The 21,037-nt window shown below is 39.9% G+C and overlaps 1 protein-coding gene across 4 annotated transcripts in view; it reads left to right on the top strand.

The window, feature by feature from the left end:
* Nucleotides 1-21,037, top strand: part of RIPOR2 (RHO family interacting cell polarization regulator 2) — a 126,079-nt gene that overhangs the window by 8,415 nt on the left and 96,627 nt on the right. The window contains exon 1 of one of the 4 annotated variants that reach the window (XM_036735715.1): nucleotides 18,357-18,378. The exons of the other annotated variants lie outside the window; for them this stretch is intronic. The gene's annotated coding sequence lies outside the window, so the exon portion shown is untranslated. Of the gene's footprint in view, nucleotides 1-18,356; nucleotides 18,379-21,037 lie in introns of those variants that run through there. 4 annotated transcript variants of the gene reach the window in all.

The following is a 21,037-nucleotide window of genomic DNA, read 5'->3' as shown; positions in this document are numbered from 1 at the left end:
CAGGCTGTTCTAGGAGTATATCGAACATAAGGCTGAGAAGCTGGAATATGGCATCAAGGAGAAAGCCTCTTTGGCTAGCTTAAGAAGGATGATGCTGTGTCTGAACAATAAACAATGAAATCAAGGTATGGTAGTAGTCTGGTTACCTGGGAAATAGTGGATTGCTCCAACTAGTGATTTCTAAGTAAAGACGAGAGGACCACTTATTAGGATGGTGTAGCCAAGATCCTTATTTGAGTATAGGTTGAACTAGATGTTCTCTGAGTTCCATTGTGAAGCTAAGATTTCAAGATTCCAGGGTGCCCTCTCCCATAGAATGCAAGTTCCTCGAGGGCAGGTACTGTTTCAATTTTGAATTTGCTCAGTGACTGACAGGCAGTATGCACTTTACAAATGCCTATTGAATTGAGTTGATGTTAATTCTGCGATTTGATCCTTGAGGACTTAAACTCCTGTTTCACTTTGTACTGTGCAGCGGCAAGGTTTTGTGTTACTACCATGGGAGGCAAACAAACCACGCAGTATGATGGTTAAGTAGTCATGTGATGGGGTGGAAAAGGGCAGGGAGATGAGACAAGCACACCTCCTAGCGATGGATGTCATGTCACAAACACACCGTGCACCGTTACCAGTTTCATCAGCACAACAAACTTCTCGTATTTAGAGGAAGAACTTCTTCCTGTGGTTAAGAAAAGGGAATTTAACAAAATAAACTTCTGGACTAACCTGCGGTAGCAACAGCAATGACAATCACAAGAGCAAACTATATTTATGTGTGATGCTAGATTTAGAACTATAAAGACCCCTAGAGGTCGTCTAGTCAGCCAGTCCCCCGATTTAAAAAAAAAAAATCCAGTATTGATATTTCTGTTTCTACATCAGCTTCATTTTCAGCGAACCCAACCCCACCCCGCCCAGCAAGCCTTTCCTTGTGATAAAGAAAAACAACCGAGCAAACCTGCAGCTCTTATCTGAGAACTATGTAAGATGCTTCTGCCATAGTCTCCCTAATCTCTCCAAGGAAAGGACGGAAGCGTACATCCTCATCTCTTCTCTGGGCCAAGATTGCTCATTACAATTATATAACCTTTGGTTTTATTTTTGTGATCTTTCTGTTTACATTATAGCACTCTGAGGCAGCTGGGTGGCACAGAGGCAGCTAGGTGGGGCCATAGTGCACAGAGTGCTGGGCCTGGAGTCAAGAAAACCTGAGTTCAAATCTAGTCTCAGACACTTCCTAGCTGTATGACCCTGGGCAAGTCACTTAACCTGTTTGCCTCAGTTTCTTCAAATACAAAATGGGGATAATACTAACACCTACTTGGCAGGGTTACTGTGAGGATCGAATAAGATTATATTTGTAAAATCTCTTAGTATGGTGCACGGGACATAGTAGATACTACATAAATGCTTATTCCATTCCCCTTCCTATCCTTTTCCTGGTTCTGCTTACTTTATTCTGCATCAGTTTATACTAAACTTTTCCCTTTTCCTTTCTCACAGGAAAATGATATGCCATTACATTCATATGCTACATTTTTTTCAACCAGTCCATAATCATAGCAAGTCTATTTTGTTTCTATTTAAAAAAGAAAAAGTTATCCCAAAAAACTGATCTGATTTGGAAAGAAACATGCCAGAAACCTACACAATTACAGTCTAAAATAAAAAAGAAAAAAATATCAATTTTTTCTTTGATGGGCTCCCAGAACTAAGGTACCCAATAGAAAGAGTCCCAGATACACAATTTTGCTCTGGGAAATTTGCAGTCCTCTTCAAAAACAAAGGACTTGGTGTTTATCCCAGACAACACCCCCAGATAGAGCACTCTGTGCTTTACTCCCTACTTGAACTCCCTACTTGAACTGGCAGTTTGACATCCTGGAAAGTAGATGGCTCGTGATATCTTTGGGGTTCTAGGATAACTGAGGGAATGGGGTGAGCTTCTATCTGGTGTGATTTCCACCCCCACCTTACCCCCACACACCTATGTCAATCAACCAGTTACCATCAATTAGATTTTATAAAAGGACTTTTACTGAGAAAGTACAGTAAGGATCAGAGTATAATAGCATATGCCATTCAGCTCAACAGGGGGCACACTCTCTCATTGACATACCCACTAAATACCTGGGGAGAGGACTCAGATTTGAAGTGTTTGCTATGGGAAGTCCCCACCAAGCTGACTTATAGGAATAGCATTGCCAGTTCGTCCCTTTGCCCCTAGGACATGGTATCTTGATGAGCAGGGAGATTCACTGCTACACCAGGTCAAGCAGATTACACCCGAAGGCTGGCCCTCCACCATATTTGCTGCTACTGGCTCTGGTAGCTGAGGTGAACTTTGATTCTTTTGACCTTTTAAAACAGTCATTATTACCTAGTCTATTCTGTCCTGGATACTCATTGACCCAAGATAAAAAAAATAAACAGTCAAAAGAAACTGAGGTGTCATGCATTCATGGCCGCAGGGTGGCCAGGTAGGAAGATGAGATAATCCCAGACACTGCTATTCCTCTTACCTCTCCCCTCAGTCCTGAGGGCCTTGGCATTTTTCCTCTTCACTCAAAAGCCACCCCAGAGTTCTTCCACTCTTATCTTTCATACAAACATCCAGTTCTGGCTCAGCACCCAATAAAAAGGCCACCACACAGGAAACTGTCAGAAGGTACCACAAATGCTCTGAACTGAGGAGGGAAACAAGCTCTCCATCATGAGTTTCCAGAAGTCATCACACTAAGCTTCCAAGTGGATTAGCAGCAGGTAGAAAATATTGTACCTGTCTCAGTGGTCAGTCCTGCCCATTACACAAAGAAATAGGAAAAACATTCCCCTACCCTTAAGCAGCTTACCTTCTAATGGAGATAGTAACATGTACAAACGTACTATACAAGATACCATAGGAATATACTACTCTGTAGGTAGGTATACACAAAAGAGTTGTCAAAAAATGAGGCTAAAATGTCATTTCACTCCATGTTTATTCTCCCCCTGTATCTTCAAGTCCAAGGTTTTTAGACAGTTATGCCATGGAGGTGAAATAACCATAAGGGAACACTAACCCTTAGGGCAGCTAGGTGATATGGTGGATATGGTGCTGGGTCTGGAGTTAAAAGACTAATCTTCCTGAGTACGAATCCGGTCTCAGACACTATAACTCTGGGCAAGTCACTTAACCCTGTTTGCCTCAGTTTCCTCATCTGTAAAATGAGCTAGAAAAGGAAATGGCAAACTACTCCAATATCTTTGCCAAGGAAACCCCAAATGGGGTCACAAAGAGTTGGACACAACTGAAAAAGATTGAACAGCAACAACAAAACACACACACACACAGCCTAGTAATAGTGGAGGCTAGGTCCCACAGTGGATAGAGTGCTTGACCTGGAGTTAGAAAGACTTGAGTTCAAATCTGGCCTCAGATACTTAAGAGATATTTATGACTCTGGGCAAGTAATTTAACCTCTCTCAGCCTCAGTTTACTCATCTGTAAAATGGAGATTGGAATGGCACCTACTTTCCAGGGTTGTAATGAGGATAAAGAGAGATATCTGTAAAGTGCTTTGCAAACGTTAATGAGCTATATAAATGCTAGCCACTATTAATAGTAGCACTTACCTCATGCCTCCACAATGTACAGTCAATAAAAAGAGTACTGGTTTTTAGTTAAGAGGTCCTGAGTTCAAATTCTGCCCCAACCACCTCTTACCTATGTGGATCTGGGCAATTTACTCTACCTCTCTGGGAGGTGTTGGACTAGGGTGACTTCTAAGGAACCCTCCAGGATTAAAGCTATGATGCTATGATACGGTGTAGTGGTCCAGGGTTGGATCTCAGGAACAACTCAACTCAACAAACAACCAGTAAGGGCCATATTTCACATATAAGTTCCAGGTTTAATCTACAAATTTAGCAGTTGAAAATGACCTTGTTAGCCCTAAGCTGACTTTGTCAAAAGATCTTTGGAAGAGAATATATATGAAATTCCCTCAGTTAGAAAATGTTTTCTCTGACTGGGTTTTTTCTCTTTCCTACCAGATCTAATTATTGATGGAAAATCATCAAATGAAAAATATTATTGACAGGAAATGATCAAAACAAAAACATAACAAGGGACAGAAAGGATTTCCCTTAACTGAAAGTGCCCCAAACCGCTTTCAGACTATTATTTGGGAGAGGAGGAGGAAGCCTGAGAAAAAGAACTGTTCTTTTCCGATTTCTGGTCTATAAGGTTTAGATTTTGCCATCCTGACTACTAAATGCTTGATGCTTTGCTCAGCTGCCCTGCCCCTCCCCCCACCTAGTGGAATTAATTCCCTGCTCTTCCAATTCCTGACACTTGTCACGAACCAGGAAAAGTTGGCTTAATCAAAGACACAAGCTGATTAGAATGGGACTGCTGAGACTAATCACTTCAGATGCTTCACTGGGAATAGCTAGCCCCTCTGGGTCATGCATTAGCTGTCCCAGCTGCTATCTAATGTCAGTCATGTTGATACGGTAGGCCAGGACTGAGAATAACCCCATTGCTTGATGCAGGGAAAACATATAAGTTCCTAGCTCATTTTCACTTGCAATTAACCCTTTCTACCAGTCAGAATTCTAACAGCAAGATGCATTCTGATGCTTTTCTTTTTGGGTGGTATTATTATGCTGGAGTCAGAAAAACATTGTGAATGCTTTCTTGTATGTGAGGTTTCCCAAAAGCAGGAGTGTGCCGGTAAATGTTTAACAATTAGCTGGGTGTGGGAGGGAGGGATGTATCCTACACACTTCTTTGAGGCAATTGGGGTTTAGTGACTTGCCTAGGGTCACACAGCTAGTGTCCAAGACCGGATTTGAACTCAGGTCTTCCTGACTCAAGAGCCTATGCTCTGCACCACCTAGCTGCCCAGACCACTTTTAAGTTTAATCTACATTACTAATATTTTCCCATCACTTTCTTAAGTCTAAACAATCAAAATAATAAACCTGACTTGTAGCATTTGTCAGTTTCCAAGGTATAAATGCTCCCACTGAAATTTTAATAGTTGACTCTCAGCAATAGATATGACCTGGCTCTAGCACACCCCTGCCAAAAGTTTTAGTGCATTTTTAAACATCAAAAATGTTAGAAGGATAAATACTACAATCATCATTTGAAAATTTAATTGTTTAAATTTCTTTGGTACTTTTTTAGTTTTGTGAATTTTTGAATAAAATTATTTTAAATTTTATTTTTAGCAAGACAAGGAATGCTGTTATTACGCATTGCCCTGTGGGACGGTTTCTGGATGCCACTTTCTCAGACCATTGGATCAGTAGAGAAGGTCCTCTTGCTTGGCTACTTCAGTCACCTGGTCTATCTCCATTAGACTTTTTCTTTTGGGACCATGTCAAAATTATCATACATGCATAAAAACCCCATTTTTGGATGATCTTTAAAGTCTAGGGTTATAAATACAATGCTTTCAGTCACCACGCAGCAGCTAAAGAAAGTTTTTACAAAGATCAAAATTCAAGTAGAGTTATACATAGTACAAACTGGTGGCTATGTTGAATTTTCACAAGAAGTATATCAATATTATTTAAATAACCTTTGGGGGGTATGTTCGTACCATTTATACTTCTGAAGTTAATAAACCTTACTGTACTAAAACTTTTGGGATACTTTGTGTCTCTCTCCTCTGTCTCTCTCCCTCTCCCTCCCTCCCTCCCTCCCTCTCTCTCTCTCTCTCTCCCTTTCTCTTCCCCAAGTACCATTTCCTCTGTTGACTTTTGCCTGACACACCAGTCACCTGCCTTCCCATCACCACAGTACAGAATTTTGTGAAAATGAAAACATAAGCTTTGTGATTTAAAGATGACAGCACCTGGGGCAGCTAGGTGGTGCAGTGAGTAGAACACCAGCCCTAGAGTCAGGAGGACCTGAGTTCAAATCCGGCCTCAGACACTTGACACATTTATTAGCTGTGTGACCTTGGGCAAGTCACTTAACCCCAATTGCCCTGTCCAAAAAAAAAAAAAGATAACACTACCTGAAAATATAGATGACCAAGTACACAAAAATGTACTTGAGCACGGCATCTTTTTGAGATATTAAGTACAGACCTACTATGTCCTCTCTGGTAATTTCCTTATCCATTTATAAAATTTTTAAATAATAAAACTCCTATTCCTTTTCATGTGATAATAAAATTTCATTAGTGCATATGTGAATTAGTATGTATATGCATAAATATAAATAAATAACATATATGCATATATACATATATACATCCACACACTCATAAATTTACTCCTGCTGCTGCTGCTGGTAGGGGTTGATTCTAATTGGTGATTTCATCTGTGTAAGGAATTCCTAGTTTGGAAATACCCTCCACTAGGGCAGATCAGCAATTCTCCTCTGCAGCATATAGATGTCTGGGACACTGGGGATTTAATCCACTTATCTGTGGTTACATAATTGATTTTAGAGACAAGACTTAAATCCATGTCTTTCCAACTCCAAGGCTATTCTTCTGTCCACTATACCATGTTGCCTATCATTCATTTTATTATTTTTATTTTGTATACACTTATATGTGCATATATGTTGTCTTCTCTGATAGAATGTCAGCTCCTTGAGGGCAGGGCTTGTTTTTTTTTCCCTTTATATCCCTGGCAACTAGAACAGTGCCTAGACATAGTAAATGTTTAACAAATGTTTGTTTATGTATACATTCTATGTATATTGGGCAATATGGAATAATGGATAAAGAGCTGTCCTTGGTGTCAGAAAATCTTGAGTTCAAGTTCAACTTTTGGCTGGTTGTGTGACCCTGGGCTAGTCACTTAACCTTTCAGTGTTTCCATACAACTCTATAAGGTTACAAATTGTATGAAGAATTGCTTGGCTGCATTGGATGAAGTTTCTCACCAGGAGCTCGTTATACCAATGAAATTGCAGATCTAATAACAAATATATATGTTATCTATATGCATATATATACATAGATACATATTGTGTATGTGTGTACATGTGTTATTTTTTATATATGATAAAAAAATGACAAATTTCTGTGTCAAAATACCTGATGTACTGAAGGTGGGTTAGTAGCATTATCCTTCTACCTGAAAGGATAGGGTATCCCCAACATCATTCAGGTACCTTACTGTAGAACAAATCTGGTGAAGCTTCCTAACATTCTTGACACAAATAGGGAAAATTTTAATGTCCGTAATATTTCAAAACATCACCAATGTTTAAGCCTTCTGTGTCTTAGTAGACAGTCTTTAAGCACTCTAGTAACCAACAAATTCATTAGCCTCTCCAAACTTGACTAGTCTGGTCTTTAGGCAACCAATATGTACAGCCGATCACTGAGTCTAAATTCATAGCCTTTGAGAGCTCAGGCTCACCTCTGCTTCATGCTAAGGTATGTAGTGCTCTACCCCCTGTATTATGTACAGGCTAGTTTTGAGAACTGCTGGAATTAAATGATGGAAGTGTTCAAGTAGGGACTGGACATCCATTTGTCAGGGATTTTATAGAGGAAATTCCTATTTAGGAGTTTAGTGTCAAAGTTTCATCTTTACTCTGTTACTTATTACTTGTGTGACTTTAGACAAATTACTCCATTCTCTAGGCCTCAGTTTTCCTCATGTGTAGATTGGGGGAGTTGAACCTGCTGATCACTAAGGTTTCATCTATGTCTAAATCCATGTTCCTATGAGGTTAGACTAAATGACCTCTAAGGTCCTTCCAACTCTGAGATTCTTCCACAAATCTAAATTTAATAATATGTCCATTAATTGAATCAATGACTATCCATACACTCAATTCTGGGCACCAGCTCCTAAACCATTTTGCTTTTTATAATTGAAGTTCCCTTATTCCTTCCCCCTGCCCCATCCCTGACCCAATTCTCCAACTCTTCTGGTTCAGTCATACCTCAGTTTAAAAGTAGAGTGCTATATTTAGAAGAAAACCTTGGAGTCCCCCCTTCTGTCTCCCATTCTGTTTTATTCTTAGATCCTGAAAGATGATGAGTTGATTTGGAAAGCCTAGTGAAGACAGGGTAATGTATCAGGGCAGCAAGCAGAAACCTAATAGGTGCATCAGCAAAGTAAGAGGAACCAAGACGGTATTTCAAATGACTTTGATGCTTCAGAGATCTGTGATTTTGTTTAAGTTAAGAGATTCGTACTTTCTTCCCTTCTGGCAGTCTCTCCATGGATGTGGATCACAGTATTTCCACACCTTAGACATCAAAAAGAATTTTCCTTAGTAGAAGGTCTTCATTTATCCAACAAACCGGTATTAAGCCCTGGGGATACAAAGATATAAAGATACATCCCCTGCCCTCAAGGAACTTACTTTGTATTGATGTCTTCATGAGTTACTTGAGCCTCCAAAATGTATTACGTTGTGTCCAGCCCTCCGATGATGAGCCTATTGGAACATGGGTAAGCTAGTCCTCCAAGAACAGCCCATTCTGAATAATATTAAGGGAAGAATAGAGAAAAGATTGAAGATCTCACTGATCAGACATATCCATCTCAGATATACCTTTCTCTTTATATCTAGTTTATAAGCCAAGAGAAAAATGGTCTATTCGATTCTAGTAGCAATTCTATTGGCTAAACCTACTATACCTTTGAAAATGTTAACCACTTGGACCTATCTGAAATTATTTATTAAGGCTTGGTTGCTTTTTAGGCTAGACAACTAGATGATTGATATAGTAGATTATTTTCTGGAGTTGGAGCCAGGAAGACCCGAATTCAAATTCTGCCTCAGATACTAGCTGTGTGACCCTGAGCAAATCACTTAATCTCTGTTAGCCTCAGTTTCCTTATCTGTAAAATGGGGATAATAATAATAATACCTACCTTATAAAGTTGTGAGGATAACATAATACATGTTAATTGCTTTGTAAGCCTTAAAGTATTATATAAATGGTATTTATTATTATTTTACATGTACACATACAACACCCCCTCCCACAGACACACTACACGAAGTCTGAAGAGCTGTCAGTGAGTAGTGCTATATCTCTGGGATGTTCCCCATACTGGAAACGGATCATCTTCTGTTTATGAGATTAGAGGAGATTAACCCAGCTTTGATCACTCCCTGGCAGACTTGGTTCTTCAGCCCTCGAGTACTGCAGAACAAGTTTACAGTGGTTTTGCCTGAATGTTAATGAGAATGAGGAAAGCTTGCCAAAACAGCAACCACAGGGAGAGAACATAAAAGCACCGGCACACACACCAGAACACACTTATTTATAGGGGCTTCTTGGCATGTCCTAGTTGCTAAGTATTAGGAGAAACTGGAATGTATGGTTCCATTAAAGCCTTCTTTGAGCAGTTGTAACTTGCTGGAGGGGAGAAAAAAAAATCTGCTGGTAAGAAGGGTTAGGGATGAAAGTCCCAAAAGTAGAACTCTGTGTATATTCTTGAAAATCTGGGGAGCAAAGAACTATTTTTAATGGGAAAGCAGCCTTCTTTTGAGCTTTAAACTTATCACTCCAGCAAGCTAAATTTACATATAGGACATAAGTAATTTCTCTTATCAGAAGTCTCTTCTTTTTCAGTTTCTCAATGTGAACCATATAATTTTCTATATTGGTTTTTAATACATTTTTATTTATTTCATTAAATATTTCCCAAATACATGTAAAAAAATTAACAAATATTTTTAAATTTTTTTGAGTTTCAAATTCTCTTCCCCTGTCCTCATTCTTGAGAAGGCAAACAATTTACTATTGATTATATACATGAAGTCATGAAAAACATGTCCATATTAATTACGTTGTGAAAGAAAACAGACAAAAAATAAAACAAAAAAATAAAGTTTTTAAAAGCATGCTTCAGTCTGCATACAAAGTTCAAACCTTCTCTCTCTGGAGGCAGATAGCATTTTTCATCATAGGTCCTTTGGAATTGTCTTGGATCATTGTCTTGATCAGAGCAGCTAATGTTCTCCTGACTCTGCTCACTTCACTTTGAGTGAGCTCATCTTCCAGGTTTTTCTACTTGTTAGGATGAAGTCATCCTGCTCATCATTTCTTCTAGTACAATAGTATTCCTTCACTATCATATACTACAACTTGTTCAGCCTTTCCCCAAGTGATGGGCATCCCCTTGATTTCCAATTCTTTGCCACCACAAAAAGAGCTGCTATAAGTATTTTTGTACAGAGGCCTTGATCTCACTCTAATGGAAATTCTCCATAGACAAGCTAGAAATTAGGCACATGTTGAAGATCTAGCTTTTCCTTACATGTTTGCCTTCCAAAGTCTTTTTTTCCTGTTCTCTTCAGTCTCTCCCTAAAGGGAATCTGGAATCGCATCTCTCCTTTCTTGAAGAATGAAGGAAGAAGTCTCTCTTGTCTTATGTTCTGCAGTTTATTCTGCCCCTCGTGTGGGCAAGCCACATTCAGCATCATTCTCTCAGCCAATGAGGAGAGTCTTATGCAACTGTCCAGGCTTGAACCTGGGTTACATATACAAAATTCTTTGAAAAATACAACAGAAATAACTTTGTTTCACAACACTGATTATTAATACCAAGTAAGGCATGAGAGAGACAGAGACTTTAAACAGGTATTTGCAGATGGATTCTCCATAGATAGGTCCTCTAGATGCTAAATCCTATTTCTCTTTCTAATCTCAATTGAAATGGCTCTTCCTCCTTTCTTACAGCCTTTCTCATACATTGAAGGAAGTCAACAAAAGACACATTCAAACATTGTTAGCTGTGCAGCCATTAGTGGATAACATTGTTTTAACAGCATTAAGCCTTGAAACATTTCAGAGCCTTCTAAATGAAATCTATATTCAAACCTACTATCCATACATCCTGATATGCATCAGGATGGATAATATATAAAGATGGTCCATCAAGACAGCCATCTTAGGTTCATAGATAATAACCCTGGTCTAGAATTAGGCAAGAGGAAGTGAGCAGGGAAACTGAGTAATGTTTTTAATGACCCCAGGCTTTTCCCTGAAGCAAAAACTGTCTTGTTAACAATAGAAAGACAGATAGAATAAACATTTATCAAACACTTACTATGCATGAGGTACTGTCCTAAATTCTCAGAATCCAAATATAAGAGGAAAAATGTCAATCCTATCTGAAAGGAGCCTACATTATAATTGGAGCAAACAACACAAAAAGGGGAGCCGAAGAAGTGGTAGGGAGAGGGTACCTGTATGGGTACAAGGTGGAAAAGTCGGAAGAGTCAGAAGCAGGACCAGGAAAGAAATACTGTAGATGGCCTAGGCACTTCCTAAAATGATGTTTTTCCTAGCAATAAAGTTCCCCAAGTTGTGATATGTGAATATAATGGAATACTATTGTGCTATAAGAAATGATGAGCAGGCAGATTTCAGAAAAACCTGGAAAGACTTACATGAACTGATGCTGAGTGAAGTAAGCAGCACCAGGAGAATATTATACACAGTAACAGCAACATTGTACAATGTTTTTGATAGGCTTTGATAGACTTAGCTCTTCTCAGTAATACAGTGATCTAAGGCAATGCGAAAAGACCTGTGAAAAATGCTATCCATATCCAGAGAAACAACTATGGAGTCTGAATTCTTCTGTTCTGTTCTGTTCTGATTCTTCTTTAACAACATGACTAATTATGGAAATATGTTTAATATGATTGTACATGTATAGTCTATATCAGATTGTTTGCCATCTTGGGAAGGGGGAAGGGGAGGGGAGGGAGAAAAATTTGGAACTCAAAATCTTATAAAAGCGAATGTTGCACTTAACCCCAATTGCCCTGCCTTCCCCCCTGCAAAAAAAAAAGCAAATATTAAAAACTATCTTTACATGTAATTGGAAAAAATAAAATACTATTAAGTGAGGAAAAAAAGTTCCCCAGAGAAGGAGAATTAGCAGACTCCCTCAGTCGTCCATTCCAGCATTCAACAATTTACACAACAGGAAAATTCTCCCTTATCTTTAACTCAATCCCACGCATCAATTTAAGCCTGTTTCTTTTTCAAATCTTAATATAAATGGGTCTCCCTCATTTCTGACAGCCTTTCTTATACTTGGAAGGAAGCCAATAAAAGGACACATTGGCACACTGTTAACTGTATAGACATTAAATAGCCAACAGTCAGTTGGCTAATATTTGTATTGTACCAGGCACTTGAATTGAATGAAATGTCTATACATGTGGATATAAGGGGGAAAGTGTATTCTCTGTGCTGAAGAGAGAAGAGAGACCCTCTGAATTAGTACATGGAACACAATAGGCATTGCAAACGAGCAGCTGTTGAGCTTGAATTCTTTTTCAAATACAGCTCTTGGAGCTGAAAATGCTCCCTCAGGTGTATCTGTACACTTTCTTATCTTCCAGAAACTAGCAATGTCCAAGGGCTTTTCTTCATTCTGCCTTTTGCCACCATCTTGGATCCATATAATGGATGAGGGCAGGTGTTCCTTTCCCATTTGTCCTCTTCAAGTACCCTTCAGGCCTTTCAGACATATTGTGGGAGGAGCAGAGAAAGAGGGTACACAGAAATAAAGCATTTTCACAGCCACTTATACATTCATCTGTTTGCTAGCCAACAGCTGATCCAGCCCCTGTGTAGCAATTGGCGATGAAAATATAACTCTTTAATAAAAAGTGTATTTTAACACAAGCTTCCTTGGAGAGGTCACTTTCTTTGAATGCTAAAACAAGCCTTTGGGTTTGCCAGGATCTCTCTGAGATTTTTACCTACAACAATTGGGACAACCTATATGAACCTTATAACAGATGACACTTCTCAGTGGGTGAATAATTCATTAGATGGTGAGCACTGTCACTGTAGTGATATTGTAACCGCCATGCCTGTCTGTCTAATTATGGAGGTGACGGTGCTGTAGAATGAGGGCTCTTTTTCAAAGCTGATATGTCAGGGTTATGAATTGTGTGTGTGCAGGGGAAGAAACAAAAGGCCAGGGCCCAGAACCTGGCTGATATCACCAAATTGGGATAGGGGTGAGTATTGCTGTTTCTCCTTCTTCTTCTCCTCCTTCTCCTTCTGTTTTAGCAAGCTATACTGCAGCAGTCATATTTCCACTTAAACGTCTGCAAAATGAAAATGCAATACCCATAAAAATAGATCTTGTAATCTCCCTCTTTTACATACTTTTGTGTTAGCAAATGGAAGTGTGCTTTCAGAAAGGGGTTATGACAGAGGGATGATGGACTCAGGGTGGTGAATGAGATACAGATACACACACACACACACACATATGTATATGGACACATATACATTTGTTAAGGGGATATTTTTTCTTTCCTTTTCCTTTTACCTTCAAGGTAGGAGGGATTGAGAAAAGACTTTTGTTAACCGAAAAATAGAATCCTAGGTGAGGAAACAGCTAAATAAGAGGAAAAGTAAGCACAGAAATCAGGAATTCAGCTCTAACTTAAGAACTCTTTCCCCTGAGTTTTAAGCTATTTAAATATTGAGCTGCTATGCCTCTGCCTGTGTGGTGGTAGATGGCTCATTGAATCTCCTGGCTTCAGACGCACATGAGAGTTGGTCCCGAGAATAACAAACAGGGACTGTGAAGATTAACATTTTGTAACAAAAGGCCAAATAATCATCCTAGCCGCATCTTCTGCTTCTCTTCTTCTCAACTGAAATGTTCCCGTGCTTTGGGACTTAAATGATACCTCAGCTTAGGAAAGGTATTGGTATCAATCAGGAAGGAATCATTAATTAAAAAAATAAAATAACTCTTGAGTCCACTAAATTTCCTTTTGAAAATAAGAAAATGTAAGTTGGGGAAAGATTATAAGTAGAGACACCTAAAGTTTGAGACTAAAAAAAAATAAGTCATTCTCTATAGAGTAAATCACTGAAATTTTGGATGCCTTGTAAAAAGCTACTTGGTCTTTTTTGTTTTTTGCTAGGAAGAAATGAGAAGGAGGTCCATTAGGTAACACGAAAGAGAAATCAATTTAAAACCTTGAGCCCTGTGTATATGCAATGCAATGTATATGTATGTATGTATGTATCTATCTATCTATCTATCTATATCTATATCTATATCTATATCCATATATTATATATATGTTCAACTTGAGAGAGACGTAGCTGGCATTGTGGATAATATGCTACACCTGAGGGTATCAAACCTGGATAAAGCATAGGATCTCTTGTTTTGAGCAGTGGGAATAAAGGGAGGTTAAGGCCAGACTGCTGAAGTTATTTAAACCAGGTTAAGGAGTTTGGACTTTATTTAGTAACAAATAACAAACCACTGAAAGTTTTGGAGCAGAGGAATCACAGAATTGTAGTAATGCCAAGAAAAGATTAATCTGCCAGTAAAAGAAGAAGAAGATTAGAGAACATCTCAGGATTATCTCAATCTTCTATAAAGTGTAAGAGGGCATGTGCTGACTGTGAAGGAGGTTAGAGACTGTGCTGGAAATTTAAGTATAGAAATTTTGCAAAAGCAATAATGTAGAACATGCTATTAGGGCCTTTTTTTTATAAATTATTGTGTGTTGAATGGAATTGTTAGATTAGTAAATGAAACAGTGTCTGAGCAGGAATGATGGTCCAGGTGAAGCTAGACAGCATGAATCTATTGTGATTCCAGGCAACAGGTTTTTTCTTTAGCAACATTCAGTCAGATAATAAACATCTATGAAGTCTATACTATATGCTAGGTGCTGGGCTAAGTGCTAAGGACATAAATACATGGACAAAGAAAGATTTTCTTAGGGGCAGCTAGGTGACACAGTGAGTAGAGCACCAGCCCTGAAGTCAGGAGGACCTGAGTTCAAATGTGACCTCAGATACTTGACACACTTACTAGCTGTGTGACCTTGGGCAAGTCACTTAACCCCAATTGCCCTGCTTTCCCCCCTGCAAAAAAGAAAAAAGAGAAAAAAAGGTTTTGTTTAGTAATAGTCAGTCAATAAGCTTTTAACTTAGAGCGCCTACTAAATGCCAGGCACTGTATTAAGTGAAGATGCAAACACAAAAGAGAAAGACAGTTACTGCCTTCAAGGGGCTTTCAATCTAATGGATTCAATAGTAATAATGAAAGAGGACAACGGGGGTGAACTGGGGTTGAGGGCTGGCATAGGTGGCAACTCAGTTCAACAAACACTTATGAGATGCCTATAGTAGAAGATCAGGAGGAGTCTGGGTGGTTAATGAGGGCATCATTGGAGTAGGGTCCAGAATGAGTAGGTATTGAAAGACCAAAGATCATGATGAAAAGCAGGTTCAGTAGGTATGAAAGAGTAGGGCAGGTGAAGAAAAAAAGAGGTTGTATATAGGTACCCCTGAGTTTGAAAGTCTTAGAGGAAAAGCAGTTCTGAGTGAATTAAGTCCAAAGTGTGGCTGATTTGTTATAAATGTCACACCAAATGACGAAGTCATCGAGGTCAGGGTATTAGCTGGTCAATATGAACATTGACCTTTCCCGATCTGCTATGCTGGGCCTGAGTGAATGTTGGGGCAGGACGCAGGGTTGAGGAGGAGTAAGATGTGTTATTTAAGCATTTTGGCTGGGCTTAATGATGGCTACTGGCACTATATCAGGTCTAATTTTACTTCTCACCACCTAGTTCAAGGGTGGTTACCTCAACAACAGTAGGGGCCAGAATTCTTCATTGTTATCAGTAAAGAACTGTTAAATTTTTTTTAGAACTTGTCATTGCTATTAAAATATTGTATTCCTTTTTCTAGGAATCAATTTGTTTCCCTTTCCTTGAGTTCAGATTGATCTTTCCAATTAGGTGGCCCCAGCTGTAGGAAGGAGAAGAGAAATGGAGCAAGAAAAGACCAAGAAATAATCAGAGAAATTGAGTTGGAAGGGTCTTTAAAGGTCATCTAGTCCAGTCTCCTGTCTGTGGCACAAACTCCCTCTACATCACTGACATACGGGCATAAGGCCATGTCACTGCTAGGGATGAAGAACTCAATGCTTCATGAGGGACCATATTCCATTTTTTACTGCTCTATTAGAAAATTTTCCTTGTTAAGAAGAAAAAAATCATCTTGATTTAACTTCCACCCACTGATCCTACTTCTTCCCTAAGGGGCCAAGTAGAATAAGCCTACTCCTATTTCCACATGGCAACTCTTCAAATATTTGGAAACACCCATCGTGTCACCCCTAAAAGGACCTTATGCCCTTAGGGCATGTGGAATGAGTTAGATGAATTTTGGAAGTTCTTTTAGATTTTTCTGAAAGATTGTGTATTGACCAGGATTATAAGTAGGTGGAAGGAAAAATTCAATATAGCTTGGCCAATTGTCTTTCCAACACAGCTAGTTAGTGTGATCTTGGCCAAATTGCAATCTCTCTAGGATTCACTTTTCTCCTATAAATGTGGGTCTAGATATTTTCAGGGATGAAATTATAACCCAGGTCTCTGTTCAGTATGATTTCTTCTGTGCCCACTTAAAATAGTCTTGAAATGATCATTTTATGATAATTTAGTATTTCATTTTGTACATATTTATTGATCTTTATTTTTGAAGTCTTAAAAGTGAAGATTGAGTCTATACTCAATATTGATGATTTTTTATAACCAAATGGGCTTTTATAATGAAACAAACTAGAAAAAAATTACTTTGCTTCCTAAATAGTTGTTTCTAATTCCTGGAATTCTTTTTTAAAAATGAATACATTGGAACTTCATTATAATGCATAAACTGGGATACTGCCGTAAGTTGGGTCAGTAATGCAGCATTGAAGTAACATCTACATTTGTATGATACTTTAAAGTTTTTTTATATGCTTTCATTTCCAATTTGCTAATTTGATCCTAATAACGACCTTTTAAGATTGATAGAACAGATGGCCTTTTACCAATTTTACATTTAGGGAAACTGAGGCACAGAGGTGATTTACTTGAAATCTCGGTGATGAAAGAACTCAGCTCTCTTGACTCCCAGCCTATGATTCTTCCTCCTCCCAAAATTATCAAGTCACATTTGTAAGACTGTTCCTCTAGCACTGACCTCAAGGATAGCATTATGTACAATTCAAATGAGCCAGAGGTTTCCAGGTGGGATGGAAGATAATAGATTTCTGTGTAGATTTTATAAACGCCCCTCCCTTCCCCCTCCTCCCCCAGAATGTAAGCTCTTTGAGGACAGAAACTCTTTTTTGGCTTTTGTTATCTAGTTCCTAGCAATGCCCTTCCAGCAGTGCTTAATACTTGGTGAATTGAATTAAGAAGAGCAGATCTTACACTACTGCCAGGCTGAAGTATTCTCCCCCGACCTCCTACTTAAATTTTCTTAAAGCACCTTGCCTACGATGGTCCTTGTCCCCAACCCTCCTTGCCTCTTAATAATCTTCTTTATGTTGATGCACTAATCAACTAAACCTGATAGCAAGTAAGCCCCTGGACCTTGGACACTGGGAAGTTTTTTGGTTGTTTTTTTTTTTTTTTGGTCTTTGTATCCCCAGAACCCAGCACCAGTGCCTTTGTATATAGTAAGCCCTTAATTAGAGTGTGCTGAATGGGAACAAAGAAAACAATACTCTTTCTCTTTCAAACAAACAGTCCTGTTCCCCTGCTCCTTTAAAGGCAGCCCTAAACAACGTATAGGAGACATATACATATGTCTCAGTCCTCAGTCTTTCGAGATGGGCCACCCTACCGATTTCTCACTGTGCATCCTTTATTCATAAGCCTCTCCAGCCTCTGTTACGTTCTTTCTCCCACCTCAGCCAATGTACATTTCCTGCACACACACTCCTCAGGGAGCAGGAGAGAGGCGGCGCCTAGAGACTTGCAAAAGTAACTTGCATGCCAGAGAGCTCAGCTGAAGAATGGAACGAAGGCTCAGGCTCCTGGAGTTCGATGAAAGTTAACTGCCAAGCAGCTGTATCCACAAACCTTGTGCTCCCCACTCACTGGAGACTAGACGAGAATCTGCCAGGATCTGCAGCGGGTGCTGCTGCTGCCGTAACAGCGGCTCCCCCTCCGCCTCCTCCCTCTCTCCTTTTCTCCCTGCCTCCCAATCTCTCTTGCTCCCTCCCTTTTCCCCTCCCTCCCTCCCTCTCTCCCTCGGAGCTCCTAGAGACACACTTGCTCAGCTTCTAGACCCCGTAACTTTACCAGGGGGATAGAGTAGCTGTGGTTGCCACTGCTAACAGGGGAGCGCGTGACCTCAGCCGCTGGGGCTGAGGGTTACCTGCCTAGCCCGACGCCTTTTTCTTTATTTCTTTTTTGCTTTTTTACATTTCTTTCCTTTAAAAAAAAATCAACCAAAGCACTGAGAAATCCAGAGCTGTCTGCAAGGCTGGGCAGACCCCAGGGACTCTTCACAGGCTTTTTATTTTGCAAGGGGAGCTCTGAGGGCTGGTGCTGAGCGAACTTTTGTGCCCCGTGTCATGAGAGGGAGCCTTCACCTCTAGGTGGGTAGTAATGCTTTGTTTTGTTTTTTTACTTCTGAGTACAACTGGGACCCCAAGCAGTAAGGCGCCTGAACTGTATGTGCCTGCCTGCGTGTGTATAGTGTGTGTGTGTGTGTGCGTGTGCGTGTGCAAAGAAGCAGGGTTTTTTTAGAATGATCTTTCCCTGTAAGGGTCGTGGGCATCAGCGCTGTTGAAAGCAGGGCGTTCTAAAGTGTGAGCAGTTCTGGGGAGTTTGCTGAGGACCCAGCTGTCACAGGTCCGGAGGCAGAGCTTGCAGTCATGATCGGGATGTCTTAGCCATGGGCTCGGTAGGGAAGGGAGATCTTTGTACCGTAGTATTAATAGCACCCGCAGCCCGCTACCGCGGGAGAGCTAGTTAATAACAGTAAGAAGAAAATAAACAATAATAGCAGATAATAGCTAGCATTCATGTAATGCTTTAAAGTTTGCAAAACTCTTTTCATGTGTCATCTCCTTTGATCCTCATGACAACCTTGTGAGGTAGGTGGTATTATCATTCCCATTTTACAGATCAGGAAACCGAGGCTGAGAAGACTTAAGTGACTTGCCCAGGGTCACACACAGCTAATAAGGGTCTGAAATAGCATTGAAACTCAGATCTTCCTAATTGCAAGTTCAAGGTTTTTGTTGTTGTTTTTTTTTTCTTGAGTACACCACCTAGCTTCCCCCGTAAGAGTTAAGGGGTGACATTGCTTGCAGCCAGCAGTGAAAGCGGTAGCACAGAGAGGAGAAAGTTCTTCAGGCAGAGGGACCTTTAGGGCTCTAAGGAGAAATGAGACTATTTGTCCCTGTAGTGGGGTTCTATGACTGCTTGTTCAAAAGATCAGCTTCTTGGAACCCAGCATTACAGCTCAGGTCTCTCTCAGTCAGGACTCATCAGTTCCATTTTGAGTTCTTGCATCTAGCTCACTGTCTGACCTTAGGGAGTTCTCATAACCTCTTTGAGGCTTATTTAGCCCCTTTTTGTCAATTCTCCCATCCCTACATCTAATAATTAGTTACTCCATCTGGTGTTTTGCAATGCCCAAAATCCAGGATGAGAGCTAGATAGGGGTTGGGAAATGCAGAGGCATTTGGTGGTTCAATGGAAAAGAATACTGAAGTTGGTTTCAAATCACACCCCTAGCCATTTACTATTTGAGCAAATCACTTAACCTCCCTGAGCCTCAGTTTCTTCATCTATAAAATGAGGGATAGATGAACTTTGACATGTATGAACCTTTGGAGGTTGGGTGACAGAGAAAGGCAAATATCTTCTGCAACTCGTCCTTAGAACTCCCAGCATCTTGGAGAGACAAATCTCCTGACATGGAAAAGGGTCCTGGGGAGGGTAGCATCTATAAACCCTGCCTTCCCAAGGAGATTTCCAGGTGCTGTTAGCCTACAAATCAGTACCAGCCTCTTTCCAGGAAGACTGAGCAAAAGAAAACCTAGGATTTTATGATTTTTCTTAGACCTGCTCTTTTCCAAAAAGAAAGGTAGTCATTCTTTAATAGTAGATTTGCAACTGGCTTTTCAGGCTGCTAGGTGGCCACCAGAATGCAGGTTCCCAGGCAAGGTCAATGACTCTGGAGACTGAAAAGATGATGGTTTCATGAGCAAAGCAGAGTAGAAAACTATGTTTTTGTGAGGGGAGAACTTGACAGTTTCCTCTGAAGTTTATTTTATCATCTAAGGTAAAGGATGCCTTTTATGTCTTTAGATGCTTTAGAAGGAAATATTCAATTTCTTAATTTATTTTTGGCAGCAAAAAAAAAGTGACTTGGGTCTAAGGGAGGATCAGACCCTTATCTTAAACTTTATAGCCTTCTTGGATTGTGCACAAGCAATAAAGTATTGACATCTATGTATTACTTTCAGCCTTCCCATTTCTTTCCTTTTTTTTTTTCTTGAGGGATTGTAAAAGTATCATTTCCTTAGGTAACTGCAATGTTTTGTTGCATGAGAGCCACATATCAAAAGTTCTTCTCAGTTTTCTGGGCTGTATTCTCTTATTTCATTCTTTCACCTGTTTTCATTTGGCCTTCATAGCCTCCTGTGTTTGTCTTCTGTTTGTATTTCTCTTTTTCCTTTTTGATCAGGGACTTCTGTTTTGCCCACTAATTGTGTTGACCCTTATTGTACCTCAGCTTTTAGCTGCCACCCCACAGCAGGGGACCTAAGCTGTGAACTCTCCAAGAACTAGCATTATGATGGCTATTCTCCAATGCTTAATTAGGATGCAGGGAGCAGCTAGCTTCCTTCTGAATGAACAAAATGCAGGGGTGTGTCTAGTCAGGATGGCATGGGTGAGAAGTTACTCCCTCCTCACTCTACTGCTAGGGAAGATATTTCCCCTCCATTCCCCCACCCCTGAAACAGTGACAATGCATAGCTCCTGTCCAGGAAAACAATGGATACCTTCTTCCTGGGAAACTACTGTCATGTCAGCATCTCATGACTTGATTGTTAGGTCATTAAATTTAGTCTGCTCATTTATCATTGGACAATTCAATCCAACAAATAGTTGTCTACTATGTTCAAGGCAGGAGTTGTAGTGGAGAGAGAGCCCACCTTGGAGCCAGGAAGATTTGGGTTCAAGTTCTGCCTTTGAAATATACTGACTGTGTGGTTCTGGGCAAGTCAATTACCTTCTCAA

The sequence above is a fragment of the Trichosurus vulpecula genome, chromosome 1 (genome assembly GCF_011100635.1).
Source record: "Trichosurus vulpecula isolate mTriVul1 chromosome 1, mTriVul1.pri, whole genome shotgun sequence".
Taxonomy (NCBI): Eukaryota; Metazoa; Chordata; class Mammalia; order Diprotodontia; family Phalangeridae; genus Trichosurus; species Trichosurus vulpecula.
Note: the sequence above shows the minus strand (reverse complement) of the source record. Positions and strands in the feature narration are given on the sequence as shown.